The sequence below is a fragment of the Pan paniscus genome, chromosome 11 (genome assembly GCF_029289425.2).
Source record: "Pan paniscus chromosome 11, NHGRI_mPanPan1-v2.0_pri, whole genome shotgun sequence".
Lineage (NCBI taxonomy): Eukaryota > Metazoa > Chordata > Mammalia > Primates > Hominidae > Pan > Pan paniscus.
In genome coordinates, this window is record NC_073260.2 from 58881559 (window position 1) to 58900938 (window position 19380).

Here is a 19380-nt window from a genome sequence, read left to right on the forward strand (position 1 = left end):
AGGAGCTGATCCTGCATCATCTCGGCAGACCAGTGCCCAGCACACAGCAGATGCTCAAAACACATGGGTTGAATGAATGTGCCTGGGGTCAAGAGCCTGTCCAGCCAGCAGGTGGAGTGGGTCTTTGGAGAAGGGATTCCCCTCTCTGGGCCTCCATTTCTTCATTTGTAGAATGAGGGACTGCAGTAGATTGTCTCTAAGGTTTTGTCGGCCCCTGAGTATCTGTGGTTTCCTGTTTCCCTGCTCTCTCGTCAATTCCTTGCCAATTCTCCTTCCCTCTACAGCTTCTCTTTTCCTTTCTCTTTAAGTCTTTTTCTTCCACTAACCCCCAATCTCTGCACCCCCATTTTCAGTCTCTCCCCTCCCCAGACAATTTCTCTGGCTTTCCCCTTTACAGGTATTTCTTCCTCTCTGCTTCAGGTAACTGCCCCCATCACTACCCTTCCCTGATGCCTTCAATGTTCTGCGCCCCCTGCCCCCCAAAAGCCGCCCATTCTAGTGCCCCTTTCATCCACCTTAGATCCCAGAGGCGGGAAATTGGAAGAAAAGGAGGAGGGTCCTAAAGCAGCCTCTCCCCTGCCCCTGCAGTGGCCCCACCGCGATGTCCTCGTCCCCCCGCCCCGCCCCCCTCCCCACCATGCCTCTCCCTCAGCAGCCGGTGCCGCACTGAGCCCTCGCCCCACGCTAATGCGATCTGGAGAGACCCGGGCGGGGAGTGCGGCGGGCAGTCTGGCCCAGCGTCCCGGCGGAGCTGATGGATGGTCCCCTGACGGTAATCGCAGAATGAGGACGCGCCTGTGAGGCTCTTGCCCGAGGCCCCGCTGTTTGGCGAGCCCGGGAGTCCCTCCCTCCGCAGCGTCTGCCTTCCGGGGGCGCTCTCAACTCACTCGGCTTTGCGGGAGGCTCAAAGCCTCAGGTTAGGGCAGAGGTGCGGGCTTCCTCTGCTCTCTCTCTCCCAAGACACTGGTTTCTGTTTGGGAACAGATCCCTTCTTGGATCCACGCTGCTTCTGTGATTCTGAACAAGCCACCCATCTCCTGGAGTCTCAGTTCTCCCTTCTGTATAATGGCCTTTAAAGCCTGGTGGAGTGTTGGGGGCACGGGAGATAATACTGAGGAAAATCACGCTCTCTCTTAAGTAGAAACCGAATTTCACTTTTAGTTTACAATGCTCAGAATAATCTGGGCCAAATGTGCGAAGCCAAGTAAGAGCTGAGTGGCTACTCACACACAGAATATATGTTTATACACATACACATAATGTTTTTAGCATGCCAGGACTGCTTAGACGTCTTTAAAGAGAACACTAGCCCAGGTCCTTCTCCAGGGAGGCGGCTGTCTCCAGCAGGACTTTTTCTCCCCTCTACAGAGGCCACCTACCTGTCTTAAGCCCCCAGACCCCATCCATTCTGGGGTTCCCCTGCAATCCAGAGCCAGGCTGAGGTGGTATGCGGGAAGATCTCCCTTTGGAAAATGTTTCTGGATAATTTCCCAACTCCTTGACCATGTTCTCCCCACCTCACCCACATTCAGATAACACAGGTTCTAAGGCTCCTTCACTCCTCCACCCCCGAGGGATACTCCTTGGGCCTGGCCCTGTGGAGGGGCTGGGAGGTGGGATCCAGAACCAATTGCAATTCTGAACGCACACTCAGCCACCTCCTCACTCCCTTTTAACCTTTCCCTCTCGTCAGAAGCCAAATTGAGATAGTCTTGAGTTTTGATTTAATTCCCGAAATGGAGTCATAATCTGCTTAGTGTCCTTTCTCCCGAGTCCTAGATACTGAAGTGTGTGTGTCTGTCAGGGGGAGCTTAAAGAGCAGCTCTGTGACCTTTGGAGGACCCTGACACTCACTCACCTCCCAAACACCACCAAAGAGCAGGAGACGCCATGGCACTGAGTTGCTGGGTAGTATGATGATGGTACTGACAACTCACATTTACTAGGCACTTACCACATGCCAGTACTGAGACAGGCACTATACATGCATTTCTCACTTAATTCTCACAACTACCTTTCAGGTAGGTACCATTCATATCCCGAATTTACAGATGAAGAAACTGAGGCTTAGCAAGGTTAAGCAGTTTATGTTCCATCCTGCAGTGATTACAGAGGGTCCTCCACTTATGATGTTTGACTTACAATTTCTCAGCTTTATGATGATGCCAAAGTGATATGCATTCATTAGATACTGTACTTCTAATACTTATACAACAACCACTCTGTTTTTCACTTTCAGTACAGTATATTATAACATGTTGAATCTCATGTTGAATACATGAGATGAATAAATATCTCATGTTGAATACATGAGATATTCAACACTTTATTATAAAATAGGCTTTGTGCTAGATGATCTTGCCGAACTGTAGGCTGATGAACGTGTCCTGAGCACTTTAAGGTAAGCGAGGCTGAACTATGATGTTTGGTGGGTTAGGTGTATGAAATGCATATCCACCTTACAATATTTTCAGCTTACTACAGCTTTATCGGGACACAGCCTCATCGTAAGTCAAGGAGAGTCTATTATTAAGTGGCAGAGCCCAAATTTGAAACTGCACAGTCAGACTGCGGAGGCTGTGCTCTTAACCACTTAGTGGTGACACCTGGCAGGGTATTTAACTTCTACACACCCTGTTCCCTCATTTGCAAAACACAGATAAGTAAGGATGATAAGATATTCCCTTCAAATAATTATGTTGATTAATTGAGCTAAGGCATTCACCATACTCACAGTAAGCATTCAGTAGTTTAGGTGCCCTACACACTGCAGCAGGGTTGAGGAAGGGAAAGGGTACAATCCAATGGGCTATTATTCATTGTTACTGTTAATAATAATCGTTATCATGCATTGAGAGCCAGCTGAGCATAGGTCACCCTACAAAGTAAAAATTATGTCTGTTTTACAGATGAAGAGACTGAGTTTCACATAAATTAGGTAAATTACCTAAAGCCATCCAGTTAATAAGTGACAGAACAGAGCTCTTGTTAAAACACTGGGCCCTTGACTCCAAAGCCTGCAGTTCCCAGCACCCCCAGGGTCACCAAAACCTGGCCTCTCCTGGGGCAGGTCAGGGCTGAGGCCAACAAGCCTAAGTCACACCCTTTACCACCAGGGACCTGATTTTCTCCAGGTGAGCAATGTTTTCTTAAAAGAACAGGAGGACAGTAAATAATTAACTAAGACAGTTTCTCCCTCCCTGAAGCCAACGTAGAACCTCCCCCCTACAGCCAACCCCCACTTTCCTAACTCCTGTTTCCTCTGTGCTCAAGTTTGTGGCCATTAAATAGAAGAGGAGAAAGTTTGAACCAGACATGAAATATTTATCAGTTAATTACAATATGCAGATTCTGTTCCTAGAGGTGATTTATCTTTTTGGAAATATAGGAAAAGATCCTGGAAACTTGTATCCTAATTGCTTGGCCTATTATTGTAGCAACCAGGTAGAAACTCCATTTACTATGTAACTACAAATTTTCCCACTACTGGAGGTATCTGCCTCTGCTTCTATCACTGGTGGTCTGGGGAAAATATGCTTTTCTGATAAGAGATGAGCCTCTTAGAGGTCAATTTGTCGATTCCTCTGTCTCCTCTTTGGGTGGCCCCTTTGTAAATTCTAATAGCTATAGGAAATGAAAAGGGTGAGAGTCTCTGAAATTCTGGGATCTCAAGAGAAGCTAATTCTAAGTGAAAACCTCCCCAACTGAAGCAGTGCCACTGGTGAGGGGATGTCCAAGGTTGAGAAGCAGCTCTCAGCTGAGCATCCCTCCCCTCCCTTGCTCTGGCAGAAGGGTCAGCCCTCCCCTTATCTCTTGTATTATTTCCTAGGGCCTGCATCTCAATCTCTGGCTACACATTAGCAACCTGGGGAGTCTTAAAAATCCAGATGCCCAGGCCCTACTACAGGCCAACTAAATTGGAATCCCTGGAGGTGGGACCCAGGCATCAGTATTTTAAAAAAACTTGTGGCTGGGCATGGTGGCTCACACCTGTAATCCCAGCACATTGGGAGGCCGAGGTGGGTGGATTACCTGAGGTGAGGAGTTTGAGACCAGCCTGGCAAACATGGTGAAACCCCGTCTCTATTAAAAATACAAAAATTAGCTGGGCATGGTGGCAAGCACCTGTAATCCCAGCTACTCGGGAGGCTGAGGCAGGGATAATTGCTTGAACCCAGGAGGCAGTGGTTGTAGTGAGCCGAGATGTGCCACTGCACTCTAGCCTGGCCGACAAGAGCAAGACACCATCTCAAAAACAAAAATGAACAAACAAAAAAACTCGCTGGGGGTTCCAATGTGCAGTGAAAGTTGAGACCCTCTAGAGCTAATAGAAGAGTATCACTTACTGGTAAATGGGCCCTGCTTATCTGCAAGACTGTGTAATTTTTATCCCTTCCTCTCCGGTGCTGGAGGAGGCAATTCCTTCACTTTTTAGAATCTGAAGATCATCTCTCTTTCTTCACAAGAAGCTTGTAACACAATAACTACCACTTATCAAGCCCCTGCTGAATGCTTGGATCTATGCAAATAAAATTCAATCTGATCTACAGAACAACTCTATAAGGTCAGTGGGTATGTCTATTTTATGGATGACTCAGAGAGGTTAAGTAATTTGCCCAAGTTTGTACAACTAGCGAGTGTCAGATCAGGGACTTGAATCACAAACCCATGCTTTTAACCCCTCTGGTACACTGCCTCTCACTTTCTCAAGGCCAGAAGGGAAGGACTTCAGTTCCACCATATGAAGTGCCTACGGAATGTCTTGGGGAAGGAAAGAAGAGAGAAGCAAGGAGAAGTATAGGGAAGCAGTCAAGGGCTACACATGCATAGGGCATGGAGGACAGAATGGTGGCTGGGAAAGACTGAAGAGGGTTTGTAGGGCTAAGAGGAGGTACCTGAAGGAGGGTGTGGTAAGCCAACACGTGCATGGGAAGGGGGCAGTGGCTATGGAGATAGCTGGGGAGTGGGGGAACGGGGTCCAGGAGTGGGCGCCGGCAGTTGGAACATCCAGAACAGTGAGCAGTGCCCATCGTGGACTGGGTGGTTGGGGAGTGGGAGGGACCTCGTGTCAGAGGAGGGGTCTTTGTGAGCATGAAGCAGTGAGGAATGCTCCGCCATGAATACTAAGGGCAAGAAGAGAAAGGGCCAGAGGGGGCTGGGTGATGTTTAGCTGCTGGGGTGATTAATGGGGGTGAATGGAGGGTGAAACTCAAGCCCTTGCAACGAAGATGGTGGGGCATGGTTGTCCAAGAACAACAGTGCACTGTTTCATGGAGAAAGACAATGTCCAGGGGAGGGGTGGCTGAGAAGGACGCTAGGCACAGTTGCTCCTTCCCTTTTTTCCCAAGTTCTCTTTATTTACCACCAAACAGTAAATTAAACTATATTGGCCAGTTCCAGGGGACCCTCTGAATGGGCTTCCTACATGCCTCCTGGCTTGGAAGAGACCAAGGAATGTTGGCATGGCTTGGAGAAAGGGTGAGTGAGGTCTGGGCTGAAAGTTGAGAGGACTCCATGGACCACCCCCCTCATGGGGCACAAAATGGTGATGTGCTGGCAAGAGCCACTGGCTCCCTCTGGACCAGACAGGCACTGAGAGATACATGGCTGTTGGGACCTCAGGTGTCCTGTAGAAAGTGGTAGTGTTCTTAGAGCAGTTTTTAGAGCAGCCCCTTGGCCTCAGGGAGGGACACAGGGCTCCTTTTCTGTGAGAGAGAGAGAGTTGGGGGAACAAGGAGAGAGAGCTTCCCATGGCTCTAGTTTCAGGGTGTTGACCTGGGTTTGAAGAATGGAGATAAACCTTGTGGGAAATAACAGGTTTAAGCCACTCTCCCCTCATTTCCTACTTCTGTCTCTTCCTCTAGGTACAGCTGTTGGGAGCTGCCTCTCCCACCCTCAATCTCCCTGTCTGTGGTTCCAGAGGGAAGAAGAGGGGGAAAAAAAGGATGAAGAGAATTGTTTCAGTGCTGGGGGAGGTGAGCTTATAGCAGGGATTTAGATGGGAATTACCTCATGGGATAGGAGCAGTTTTCTCCCTCTCCAGGCCTCTCACAGATGTGAAACAACTGGCAGATCTGACTTTCCCACCCCTAACCATCGGAGGGGATGATGTGTCTTGAAACCTGTGCTTCTCGATTGAGAGGCTGGTGGGGGAAGAGAGGTCAGGAAAAGGGGCCAGATGTGTGTGTGTTCAGGGGTCCCCAGAGAGTTGAGGGAGACTAGCATCTCCTTAGGGTAAGGAAGGCAAAATGCCCATTCCTGATCCCAGATTGCTTGGATACTGTGCCTGGGAGTCCTCCCACCTTGCCTTAATTCCTGTCTCCACACACAGCTTGGCCAAGTTTCTTCCCCTGTTGGAGTCTCACTCCCAATCCCCTACTCTATCTCTCCAGGAGCCTACAAAGCACTTTGAAATCCGAAGTTTGTGGGAGGTGGCTCTATCGCACAAATACTCTAAGGTGCAACATGACTTGACTGGTAATGAGGCAACCATCCCACCTAGGGCAGAGTTCAAGGACTGCCTTCAATAGGGGCTGGCCTCAGTTTGCCTGTTACAGAAGCCAAGGGCTAACAGAGGCTGCCCTTTGCCTCACAAAGAAGGAGATAAACGGGTCCACTGGAGAGCAATGGTCACAATCAAGTCTTAAAGATGAATTAATAATTCATAATTACCCCAGACTTGCAGATAAGCACAAGCCCACTGGAATTATTTCCCAGGGAGGAACACAGTCAGAAAGTGTGAGAAGGGGGCTTCAGTACAGACATTACTTCCAGAGGCCATTAAGTTCATCCCTCTGCTTCCCAACCAGAACCTGGAAGAGATTCATTAGCTTCCTTGGCTGATTCCTCCTAACAGCTACCACCCCCTGAGCTTCTAAACAGTGCCATATTGCCCCTCTGTTCTTCATAAGGCCAGAGGACCATTCCTGCCAAAGTGACCTCAGAGCCTGGACTCTGGATTTCTGGGGTCTGTCTGTTCTCTGCTCCCCATTCTGCTATTTACATATGAGGTCCCCTGTAGGAGGGCCTGGTGCTAGGTGTCCCGGTGAGATGTGGACATCTTTCTGGCTCTTCTCCTTCTCTTATCTAAGTCCTTACATGGTGGGAAAATACCTATCTAATGCTATGTAGAAAGAAAAGCAGGGAGTGCCCCTTCTAGCGTGGATGCCTTTGGTTCCCAGGTCTGGATTTGAGGGGCTGGCTCTATCTCTTAAGAAGACATTTACCTAGCATTGGTAATGGAGATGGGGCCTTAATAGGGCTAGGGAGGCACACCCAACTCCAGACCCAGCTCTCTGCTGTTCCCCTTCCCAGTGCACACAATCCCAATTCCCACTCCAGAAAATTTTTAAAAAACATATCTTAAAAAAAAAACCTCGAAAAGCCAAGCAGACCCTCAGCTTCAAGGTATCTCCTCATTCTCTCTCTCTCTCTCTCTGTCTCTCTGAATCTACAAAGAAGGAGTGAGTTTTGTCTCTCCAAGTACTCAGAGCCTTAGATCACAAAGGGGCCTTAGATCCTGGTCTTTGGGAGATCTTTGACCACCAACTCTGCTGTGGCACGACCATTGTCAAAATGCTAGAAAGAAGAGAGACTGGCTCTTAGACCAAGGGAATTTGGGATTTGAAAGGACTTCCATTTCCAGTTCTATAGATTTGCTTCCCATTAGCATCTTCATGTGCATCAAATGTAAATGGCAGGCTAAACCTACAGGATGAAGAGAGTTGAAAGACTGCTGCCTAAAAATGCCCTTTTCCAAATCTGTGGGTGCAGAAGCACATTGAAAAGCAGGTACCCAGCCTGGCGGTGTGGCACATGCCTGCAGTCTCACATGCTTAAGAGGCTAAGGTGGAAGGACTACTTGAGCCCAGGAGTTTGAGGCTTCAGTGAACTATGATGGTGCCACAACACTCCAGCCTGGGAAACAGAGCTGGACCCCATTTCCAAAAAAAAAAAAAAAAAAAAGTAGTTACCCAGGTAAGGTGGATGATCAAGTACACCCAGTGAGAAGCACACAAACCTTACCCTTTACCCAAACTCTCTCCCTTACCTGTCCCATTTCCGGTCTCTAGAGGAGGATTAGTTAGGGGGTGTGACCCAAGTTACCCAGATAATTAACTGTGGAAGCACGATTTTTTTTTCACTCCTTTGGCCTCTAAATATGAGAGATCTTTACATCTCTTGCCTAGCTCCCTCTTATTCTCTACCCTCTCCCCAACACGCACGCAAATCCTAACAACAAAAAATCCTAAATATAGGAAGACAAACCTTCCTGACCTACCATTTTGGCCCACCTGCAACCCCTGTCCCCCGCCACCCCCCCCCCCAGTTTTTTTCTCTCCTGAGCCTCTGCTCTTCGCTTCTAAAATTAAAAAAAAAAGAAGAAGAAGAAGGAATTTTCAATAGTCCAACTTGTCAAGCGAAGACCATCTTTTAACCTTCAACAGCAGCGAAAGCCGTGTGAACTCTTGGTGAACCAAGATTGAAGTCATAAATCACGCGTACAAAGGCGGCTGCGGAGGCTGGCGCGGGCTGCTGCACCTTTAACGCTTTCTGGGGCTGACAGGCGGCGGCCCAGCTAAAGTTCACAGCGCCAGGGGAGGGCCCGCCTCCACCTCCCCTCCCGCCTCCGCCTCCCCTCCCCCAGCCTGGCCCCGGCCCATGGCCCCAGACCGGTCAGCCGCGAGGCCACCTGAGCTGCGAGCTGAGGAGGCCCCATGGCTGTTCCCGCAAAGGGCCGGGGGCGCATTTTCTCTCCTGCCAGCCAGCTCCATCCTGGTCGTTTATTCCCGGCCTTCCCTCACCCCCCACCCCCACAGCCTGTAAATAGGGAAATAGATCTACACGGACACGATAATTTAGCTTGGTTGGTCTTTGGCATTTTCTACAAAACCCCAAGGGATGGACTTTCCTCTCCCCTTCCTCCTTTTAGAAATGGCATCCTTCATCTCTGTCTATGCAGGCCCAATTATCCAGATCCTCGGGGCTCCAATAGGGTCTGAGTCATTGGAACCAGGAACACCTGGCGGAAACATGCCACATAATTAGATTTTCTTTTTCTTTACCTTTTCTTTCTTATTTTTATGAGAGGCCCGGAATTAGCCTCTTCGACTGGGGCGGAGTAGCTGGGGTGTGGGAAAGGAACACCTTCATACAACTTCCAGCTTTCAGCCCCTTGGAGAGATTTCCAAATTCCCCTGAGCCGCTAGGACTTCCTTTCCGCGATCTCTCGGCCACCTCCTCCTCCTTCTCCGATCTTTTTTTTCCCCTCCTCCCACTGTCTTCTCTACGGTTTAATCAAAGTTCAGCGACTCCACTTGCCTCTCCTCTCATTTCTTTCGGAAAGCGGAAACCAGACGATCCAGCGGCCACAGGACGAGTCGCCCCAACTCAACCCCAGCAGGACGCTGGAGGGGCCTCCCTCCCCCGCCTCTCTTCACCGGCGCTGGCCTCCCGCACCCGGGTGTGCAGTCCCTCCGCCATCTCACAGGTGTGCAGCCGCTAGGCCTGGGGATCCGAATGACTGGGGCTGGATAGGAATGCCTTCGTGTTTCCCAAGACCCCGGGGCCTGCTCCACAAAGTTTGAAGGGTGGGTACACCCCGACCCAGGCAAGTTGCTCCCCCAAACCCATGACTGACTAATCTGATATGACAAAAGCCCATGATGGATTTGGTATATGTTAATTCACAATGCCCTTTCCTCCAGAATTTAACTATAAGTTAATACACACCGGAAACCACGCGCATACATGCTCCTTAATGGGCTTAGGTATTAGCGAGTCCTAACGATGCATACAAATGTGCTCTGCGCTCTGTAGACCCCTCAAGATTTATGGGCCTTGAGCTCTCTGAAGCTGTAAACAAGGAGAACAAAAAAAGAGAAAGCGAAAGCGACTGGGGGGAAGAGACAGAGGCCTGACTAGCCCCTCCAGGTTTTGGAGAGAAGGGATTCTTTATGTATTTTCCTTTCCTTGCAAGCTCGGTGTGTGTGGGTTTTGGCGTTGGTCTGGGGTTGGTGTTCTGCCTGAATGCTGGTGTGCGTGGGCAGTGTGTTGTTTGCGTGCTGGGGTAGGATGCCTGCCTCTTCGGATTCCTGTGCAGGGGCCTGAACACAGCAGGCATTTGTGAGCATATATGCGTGAGTGTGCACTCTGTTAGGGTGTGTGTATGTGTATGTGTGTGTGTGTGAGAGACAGAGAGAGACAGAGAGGGAGAGGCAGGCTTCCCCCTGGGCCAGGCTGCTGTCCCTTGAACGGTGGTGAACAAATCTGTAACGACAATCATAATAACAATAAATAATGAATAATAATAATAAAACAGTAGTTAACAGTCCCTCCATAACAGAATAACAATAAAATGCAAGAGGAGATATTTTGAGGTGGAGACAGAAGGAGTCAGGATCACAGCATCTGAGGAGGAGATAGGAAAGGAAGGGAGGAAGAAAGCTTCTTATTATGCTCTTGGCGTGGCTGGGGTTGGTAAACCCTTTCCCAGACAAGGGAAGGAAGAGGGGAAGGAGAGCCAGGAGGCCACTCTTTATTGCTTTTTTTTCTCAGGCTTCTGCTTTGTGTGATCAGGGAAGGGATCCCACATATGGGAATGGTTAATGGATTTTGGGACTCTCTAGGAGCCCCTGTTTTAAGAAGGAGGCCAAATGTGCAGGCTCAGGCCAAGTGGCAGAGATGAATGAGGTGATGACCACAGCCTTGATCCGGCAGGAGCTCAGAGATGCCCGGGAAGACGGGGTGCCCGAATGGAAGCAGAAAAACACTTATGGCCTCTGGGAAGTTGGGAGAGCCAGGCTGGGGCTCCGGCAGGCCCAGGGAAAGTTCCCTTTCTAGGCTCTTTATTAAAAAATTTAAAAGGAGGAGTTGAGGCGCCTTGAATTTTCCTTTGCGAGTTTGGAGACCAGCCGATTTTTCATGAAGCAAGCAAAGACTACGGTCCCGGATCCTGCAACATATACCTCATTTTCTCCAGGTACAGTTTTCTGGTCATTTAATTAGTTTGTTTTCTTGAGGGAGATGGGAATCACAGGCATAGAGATAGTAAGTTTGCTAGAGAGGAAGCCACCCCACAGTTTCGGGTCTAACGAAATCCCTCCTTTAAAAACATTTGTACCCCCAATAAAAATAAAATTAAAGAGGAATATAGAAACACAAATTAGCCAACTTTTTCAAAAGAGAAAAAAGAAAAGAAAATCATCGTAAGAAATGAGCGTGAGAACTTCTAAAAAATTTGTCACGAACCCTTTCAGAGGTCTGGATTCTTTTTCAGTAGCTGGTGACCCATTTGGTCTGAAAAGAGAAATACACTATCCACTGAGTCACTTATTTAAAGCCAACACAAACACACACACACACACACACACACACACACACACACAAACACACGCAATCAGAAAGCCCTGGGTGCACTCGCATTTGAAAACAACACCGGGTGGAGGACGCTGCGATACCTAATTGGACAAAACAGCAATAAAATAAGACCAGTGGAAGTGCTGAGCACAGGGCGCAGGGCTAGGGCCCGGGTTTTGTGTTCCAGGCAGCCGGCGAGGCAGCGGCCCCGGGCGATGGGGGGCCGGGCGGTCAGGCACCGGCTGGCGACTCTGCTCGGCCTCCGCAGCCCGGCCTGCAGCCCCTTTCCCCCAGCCTCTGGGCCTCGTGGGCTCTTTCCGCTCCGACGCCTGTTCGGGGCTTCCCTGTTGAGAGGGTTTTAGGCCGAAGGGCCAAACGACTCAAGCCAGACTCTACTTTTTCATTTTTCTCCCTTAGGCCTCTCCACTTGCTCGAGCTCTCAGCCACCAGGAGACAGACGGAAGGGGCTTCTGGGCTGTGTTGGGAGCGGGCACTGTCCCCTACCCACTCCTGCACAGTTTCCCAAAGTCCAGCGACCTCCGACCCTCCTTGGGGGAAGAAATACCAGTACCCAGACACCTCTGCATCCTGTTATATGACTGGGCTTGCTTCAGGAATATCTTACAAAGAAGAAGAAGAAGAAGGAGGAGGAACGGCTTGGAGTCATGTTTACATCTAGTTCTACTGATCCATTCACATCTGGAGAGTTTATTTATAACTCTCTCTATAACTCTCTGTTTGGAGGCACTGGTGGCTCTACTGACAGACTGATGTCTAGGAAATATTGCTCTATGTCTAACCGTACCTAAATGTGCTGTGGTTGTATTTACTGATTTACGTTTGAGGGAAATATAATTATTTCCATTGTATTTGTGCATATACAGTAGTTATAGGAGCAGATTTATATATGGGAAAATATACGACTCTCTTACAGCCATCCGGCTTTATGTACATTTGATATCCTGACAGATTTATATCTCTGAACAGCTATATAGATAAAAACGTATATCGTTAGAATTATGTATCAGGAGATATATACTTATTGATTGTGAAATAGAGTAGTTAGAGCATTCACTTAGAGCCATATATGGCTATGGAGATATTTCTATATTATTATCACTATATATAGGCATATCTATTTATAACTGCATAGTTATAAAAATAGACATAATTATAGTCCTATATGTGCATGCTTCAATCTCTCTCTAGAGTTATAGACACTATCAAATATAACTCTATAGAGAGATCTGTATGTATATAAGGTGTAATTATTTTGTGATGTGTTTACGTTGAGACTTAGGCCCGTCTGTCTAGAACAGACATATTTATATGTAGGGGCTGGGAGGGACTTATTCACAGATATCTGCAGAGGACCAACTGGGAACACTGTATCTGCCCTCTAGGAAACCAGCTAGGAGAGTTGTGTACTTATGGAGGGATGGAGTTACAAAAGGGTAAATAGAGCTCAGGGAGCCTTAAGGAGGGGGGGTGAATGGAGGGTGGGTGGGCTGGGTTTTAACAGATAGTGGGAGGAAAGGGGTAAACACCAGCACCCACCAGAAGGCGGGAACCAGTTTTGTGAGGGGCTGGTGCAGACGACTGTGGACAAGGAGCTTGTAAAATGAGAAGCGGCTAACAGTCCTGCCACCTCACCCTGAGACTCTCCACTGAGGAAGCAGCCTTTAGTTTGGCTTTTAGTGCACTGTAGGATAGGGACTGTCGTGTCACTCCTGTAGTCCTACAGTGTTTCTGTTGAACCCTAATTTTTAGGTCTCAAAGAGCGGGCTTCAGAGATAAAGAGATTTAGGCAGGGGCAGGGCGAGGAGCGTGGGGTGTACTTTCGCTTTCCAATAAGTGAGGTAATCCAGGAAAGTGAGTTAATTTGGCCAAATAAAGCTTGTTTTTATGTGGGCCTCCTGTGCCCTGGTGGGGATGTAGGATGGGACCAGAATCTGGTGGACTGAGGAGTGAATTTCCAAGTATTGGGCCTGCTCTGATGGGGGCTTGGGGAGGTTGTCCTCACCACCCGCCCTCCTTCTCTGAGGCCTGAGTGGCCTAATTCCCTCTGGGCACAGAGGGACTCCTTCAGCTCCCTAACAGTGCTGCCCTGGGTCTTTTCAGGGAGAATTTGACTTTAGGAACAGGCAACATGGACTTACCCCACTAGATCTCACTTCTCCCACTCACAGCTACACCACTCTTACGTCAGCCTCCTTCCAGGTGCCACTCGGCCAGGGGTCCACAGTTCTTCCCATGCTACCAACCAGCCCAGTGGGGAAATACCTCCCACGACTGCCAGTTTTTGTGTTTTTGTGTGTGTGTGTGTTTTTTTTTTTTTAACCAGGGAGTTACAGATAACTTCGTTAACTGCGTGAAGGAATTGTCCTGAACTCAGTCTCTGTGGCCAACCTAGCCTCCAGGATCTCTAGGATGCTAGGAAGGGAGTGGAGACCCTTGGACCTGGCTAACCACCATGTGCCATCCTCCACACACCCCTGCCCACAGGACTAGGAATTCCTGCAGTGCAGGGACTCTGTCTGCTGCCTGGCACAGAATGGTTGCCCAAACATACTTGTTGAGGTAAACGGAATGGCAGTCAATACAAAAACTCACCCTCACTCTGCGCACCACCATAGCCACTGCTGGCTAGCAGGCACCCTAGCCAGGCTGGGAGATAACATGGCGGCTGGCAGCAGCTTGGGCTTTGACCGGACCAGTGGTTAGTAGGGTGGGAGAGCATCCTGAGCCTAGGATGGGGCGGGGACTGGAGCAAGGCACCTGGAATCCGGAAATCTGGGGGTAAGCGAAGGCAGACCCACCGCCCCAGTGCACTTCTGCTTTCTATCTCCAGTCTCCTGGCTCCCTGGACCCCCAAAAGTTATGAAAACTAAACCAGAGCTGAGACCTGGGCTAGGAAGGAATTGCCTGTCAACCCGAGGGGTGCAAAGAGGAACCACCATTGGGTCCATTAAGAAATCCACAAATAAAACAAAAATAAATCAGTGTGACACAGACAACCTGGCTGAAGGAAAGGTTTCTCACTATGCCTCAGCCCTGCTCCAGGGCTACCAAACAGATCAGGCTTAATATTTAAAATGTTTAATAGTTAGAATTTTTTAACAATTTAACTTTAAAAAGGTGACAAATTTTCTGATCCAGCAATGCCCCAATCAGATTGTTTCATTTTATTATTATTATCAACAGTGTCTCCTTTTTGGCACCTGTAAAATAGTTCCTTTCGGGAGTTTGGAGCCAGGCCAGGCACCATCGGTGCATGGGATAAGATGGGCAGGTTTGGAGCTCCTCTGTCTAGTGAGGATCACGGTCTGCAGAGAAGGGTTGGCCTCCCGTCTCCCATCAAGGCTTAAAGCAAGGAGAACCATCCCGAATTTGGTTCCTTTTCCCCTAAGTATCCTTAGAGGCAATCCACCCTGTGACTAGGTGACTAGGTGAAGGACTGAGGTCCAGAAAGGAGCTATCTTAAACCTGGAATCCCATTTCCTAGTCTGCAGCCTTAAGCAGTTTCCCTCTCAGACAACTAGTCCTCTCCTCCCTCCCCATGAAAACCCATGGCTTAGAGGGATGGTTGTTGCTTTCCCTAAAGAAATTCAGGAAGGGAGATCTGAGGGTCAGTTCTCAGCGGTGGCTTAGTTTAAAAGGGACGCAGCCTGACTGCCAGGAGGGGAGAACGAGTCGGCCCAGCCAATGCGCATGCGCGAGGCACCAGCAGCTTCCCCTTCACAGTGGTTCCCACAGTTGTCTTAGAAACCAGTCCCCGAGGCTTGGCAAATGGGGAGACTTCCGTGGCAGTGCTTGGGTGTCAAGGCTCTGAGGCTCCGGCCTGACCTCTCCACCGGGTTGAGGGGAAAGTCTCCGGATGCCAAGAGTCACAAAGGGCTGAACAGGGTGAGGAAACCCGACGCAGAGTCCGGAAAAGGCAGCACGGAATCCCTCCCTCAGGCCTGCCTGGACGGTGTTGGTTGGGGTGAATCTTCCCAAAAGTCGTGACGCGGTGATCTCGAGGACAGGACGGCCTGTGTGCCGCTGGGATGCTCTCTCACCGAAGGGTCGTTCTTGTCGAAAGCAGAACCCCACAGCCTCAGGGGTTGCCTGGGTGTGTGTGTTTCAAAGCCTTTGCTGTAAGACTCTGTGTGTGTGTCTGTGTGTATATGTGTGTGTGTGTGTGTCTGTGTGTGTGTCTCCTATTCTCTCTTCTCTCTCTGTCTCTCAGTCTCTGTGTGTTTCTTTCCCTCTCTCTGTCGGTTTGTGTGTGTGTTCCCCTTGTGCGTGTGTGTCCTTGGCCGAATGTGCCCTGTGCGCCACAAAGCTGTTTCTCGCATGGCGGCCTGTCTTTGGTGAGCCTGTTTCTGCCTCTCTGCCAGGTTCATGAGGCCGGTTGTCAATCCTTTTCGCCGACGCGGTTCCACTTTGGGTGTGTGAAGGCCTGGCCCACGTGAGGAGATGCTTCGGTCCCAGAGCAATTGAAATATCATCCCCATCCTGAGCGGCCTCTTTTCTAGGATCAAGATGAACACACTGCAGACGAGGACACGAGCCCCACAGGAGCTCTTTCTCCCGCAGGAGACCAGCGGACCCACGTCAGAGAAGATGCTTGTATCTTTTCATGGCTCTTCTCTGAGAAATGAAGCCACACCACAATACGGTCTGGAAGAGGAAGCTGGGAATGGGAGATGGAAACAATCCCTGTCAATGGAATGCTGGCTTCTCTGGACAAGCCACCGTTTTGGAACCCCACCCCTTATGACCCTGGCAGTGGAACGGTGATATATCCTGCCTGGCCGCCGGCATCTGCCCTGTCCTCCCTCCTGCTGTGCCTCACCTGTTTCTCAAGCGCCTCGATGCCTCTCGCTGACGCCCAATATCTTCAACAAAGATGACTTACCAGTCCATCAGGGAGACATTTCTTCGAGATCCGTGTCGTGATTGTTTCTCTCTCCAAACGTGTTTCTGCTTGATTGGGCAGGTCTCATGACCTGGGAGCTCCTAGCTTCCATTCCTGTCTCAGGCAGGGAAGCTTCCTTCTTCTCCATGTTTCCCCTCATGGGTGGGTGGATTGCCTAGAATGAGCGCTAGGCGACCGTGACAGGCCCTGTCTTCCAGGAAAGGTAGTGTCGCGTTTCCTCTGCACTTCCTGTCTCATTCCTGAGGGACATCCTCTCCTCTGCTCCTGGGTGGACTGACTCCCTTGATCTTCTGGCCGAAACAAATGCCAGGGAACCAAAGAGACTGGGCTGGGGCTGGGGCTGGGGCTGTGGCTGGGCGAAGCCGAAGTTGTGTCAGCGCTACCAGGGCGGTGGAGGATTGGGGGTGGGGCGAATTTTGCAGAAACCTCTTTGCTCCTCTGGTAGGCATGTGAAAACGTGGCTTGGTTCAGGCACAGGCCCCTCACCCCCCGGGTCCTAGGTGTTCTTCGATTTTCCTTGGCATTGATGGAAAGTTCACCCGTTTCCCCATTCAACCGGCACATGCCTGGACACCACCCTTTGTTTCGCCGTTGCCCCGTATGCCTCCGGTGACACACATTAACACCAACTGCTGTGGGATAGGCCAGTGCCACGCGTGGTCACATGGTCTCCACCTCGGATTCGCCCCTGTTCCTCTATGCAGGTGTGCTGTAAAGCGCGGTCGGCTTTCCGGAACCCCAGGGCTTTTAGAAGCGGGGCAGGCCACTGCTCTTTCAAAGGAGGAGGGAGGCAGAGGGCTGATGGATGAGTGAATTTGCAGCTGACACTAGACCTTGAGACCTATGGGATCATTCTGTGCTGCAGCGAGGCCCTGCCTGCCTCACCAGATATGGTGAGCCCATGCTATCTCACACGAAGGGGGCCAAAATCGGATCTGAACGGGAGTCCGGAGAACACAGCAGGCGTCCTGAAGCTCCCCCTCCCTCGGTGGAAGTCGGCTCAAGCAGGACCTGAGGTGAGGACTCCTCGGGGTTTGGCCCTTGGGACAGGAGAAAACACCCGCGACCCCCTCTCCCACGCCGCCCCAAACTGGACCCCGGGTCTAGCCGCCGCTGCGGGGGTAGCAGGAGCCTCGCTGCTGCCGCGCTCAGAGGTGGCAGTATTTAAAGGGGACCCAGCCTGACTGCCAGGAGCGGAGCGCGAGTCGGCTCACCCAATGCGCATGCGCAAGGCGCGAGTGGCTTCTCCAGTCACAGTAGTTCCCACGGTTGTCTTAGAAACCAGTCCCGGAGGCTGGGCGAAGAAGGAGCCCTCCAGGGCTGTGCTTGGGTTTCCGGGCTCTGAGGCTCGGGCCTAACCTCTTCACCGGGTCGACGGGAATGTCCCCAGATTCCAGGAGTCCCAAAGGGCCAACTACCATGAGGAAAGCCCAGCGGAGACGGGGGAAGCAGCACGGGATCCCAGCCTCAGGCCTGCCCGGACGGTGTTGGTTGGGGTGAGTCTCCCCAAAAGTCGTGCCTCCGTCAGTGATCTCTAGGACAGGTCGGCCTGCGTGCCCCTGGGCTGCTCTCTCACCCGAGGGTCGCGTAGAGAGCAGAACATCACAGCTTCAGGGATTGCCTGGGGGTGTGTTTTTCAATGCCCTCCTCCTCTGAAAGAGCAGTGGCCTGTCCCGCTTCTAAAAGCCCTGGGGTTCCGAAAAGCGGACCGCGCTTTACAGGACACCTGCAAAGAGGAACAAAGGCGAATCCGAGGGGGAGACCATGTGACCACGAGTGGCACTGGCCAATCCCACAGCAGTTGGTGTTAATGTGTGTCACCGGAGGCATACGAGGCGACGGTGAAACAAAGGGTGGGGTCCAGGCATGTGCTGGTGGAAGGGGGAGATGGGTGACCTTTCCATCAATGCCAAGGAAAATCAAAGAACACCTGGAACCTGGGGGTTGGGGGGGCCGCCTGTGCCTGACCCATGCCACGTTTTCAAATGCCTACCAGAGGAGCAAAGAGGTTTCTGCAAAACTCACAACACCCCCAAACCTCCACTAACCTGGTAGCCCTGAGGCAACTTCGGCTGCACCCAGCCCCAGGCCCAGCCCCAGCCCCAGCCCCCAGCCCTAGCCCAGTCCCTTTGGTTCGCTGTCATTCATTTCGGCCATAAGTTCAAGGGAGTCAGTCCACCCAGGAGCACAGGAGAGGATGTCCCTCAAAAATGAGACAGGAAATGCAGAGGAAATGCGACACCACCTGTCCTGGAAGACAAGGCCAGTCATGGTCGCCTAGCCCTCATTCTAGGCAATCCACCCACCCATGACAGGAAACGTGGAGAAGGAAGCTTCTCTGCCTGAGACAACTAAGGAAGCCAAGAGCTCCCGGGTCATGAGACCTGCCCAATCAACCAGAAAGACGTTTGGACAGAGAAACAATCTAGACACGGGTCTCCAGGACGTGTCTCCCTGATGGAGTGGTAAGTCATCTTTGTTGAAGGCATTTGGCCAGAGCCAGTGGCATCCAGGCCCCTGAGAAACAAGGGAGGCAGAGCAAGAGTGAGGACAGATCAGAGGCCGGAGCCCAGGTAGGATACAAAACCGTGCCACGGCCACGGGCTTAAGGGGTGGTGTTCCAAAAGGGTGGCTTGCGCAGGGAGGCCAGCGTTCCAGGGACAGGGAGTTTTACCATCTCTCATTCCCGGCTTCCTCTTGCAGACTGTATCGTGGTGTGGCTTCATTTCTCAGAGAAGAGCCATGAAAAGACTCCAGCATCTTCTCTGACGTGGGTCCGCTGGTCTCCTGTGGAACAAAGAGCTCCTGTGGGACTCTTGTCCTCGTCTGCAGTGTGTTCCTCTTGATCCTAGAAAAGAGGCCGCTCAGGATGGGGATGAGACTTCAATTGCTCTGGGACCGAAGCATCTCCTCACATGGGCCAGGCTTTCACACACCCAAAGCGGATCCGAGGCGGCGAAAAGCATTGACAACCAGCCTCATGAAACAGGCAGAGACGCAGAAAGAGGCTGAGCAAAGACAGGCCGTCATGTGAGAAACCGCTTTGTGGCGCACAGGGCACATTCAGCCAAAGACAAACACGCACACGGGCACACACA

At 50.8% G+C, this 19380-nt stretch overlaps 1 pseudogene; it reads left to right on the forward strand.

The window, feature by feature from the left end:
* The window catches only part of LOC117978835 (uncharacterized), a 62875-nt pseudogene extending 50770 nt beyond the window's left edge, over positions 1–12105 (forward strand).
* The last annotated feature ends 7275 nt before the right edge of the window (positions 12106–19380 follow it).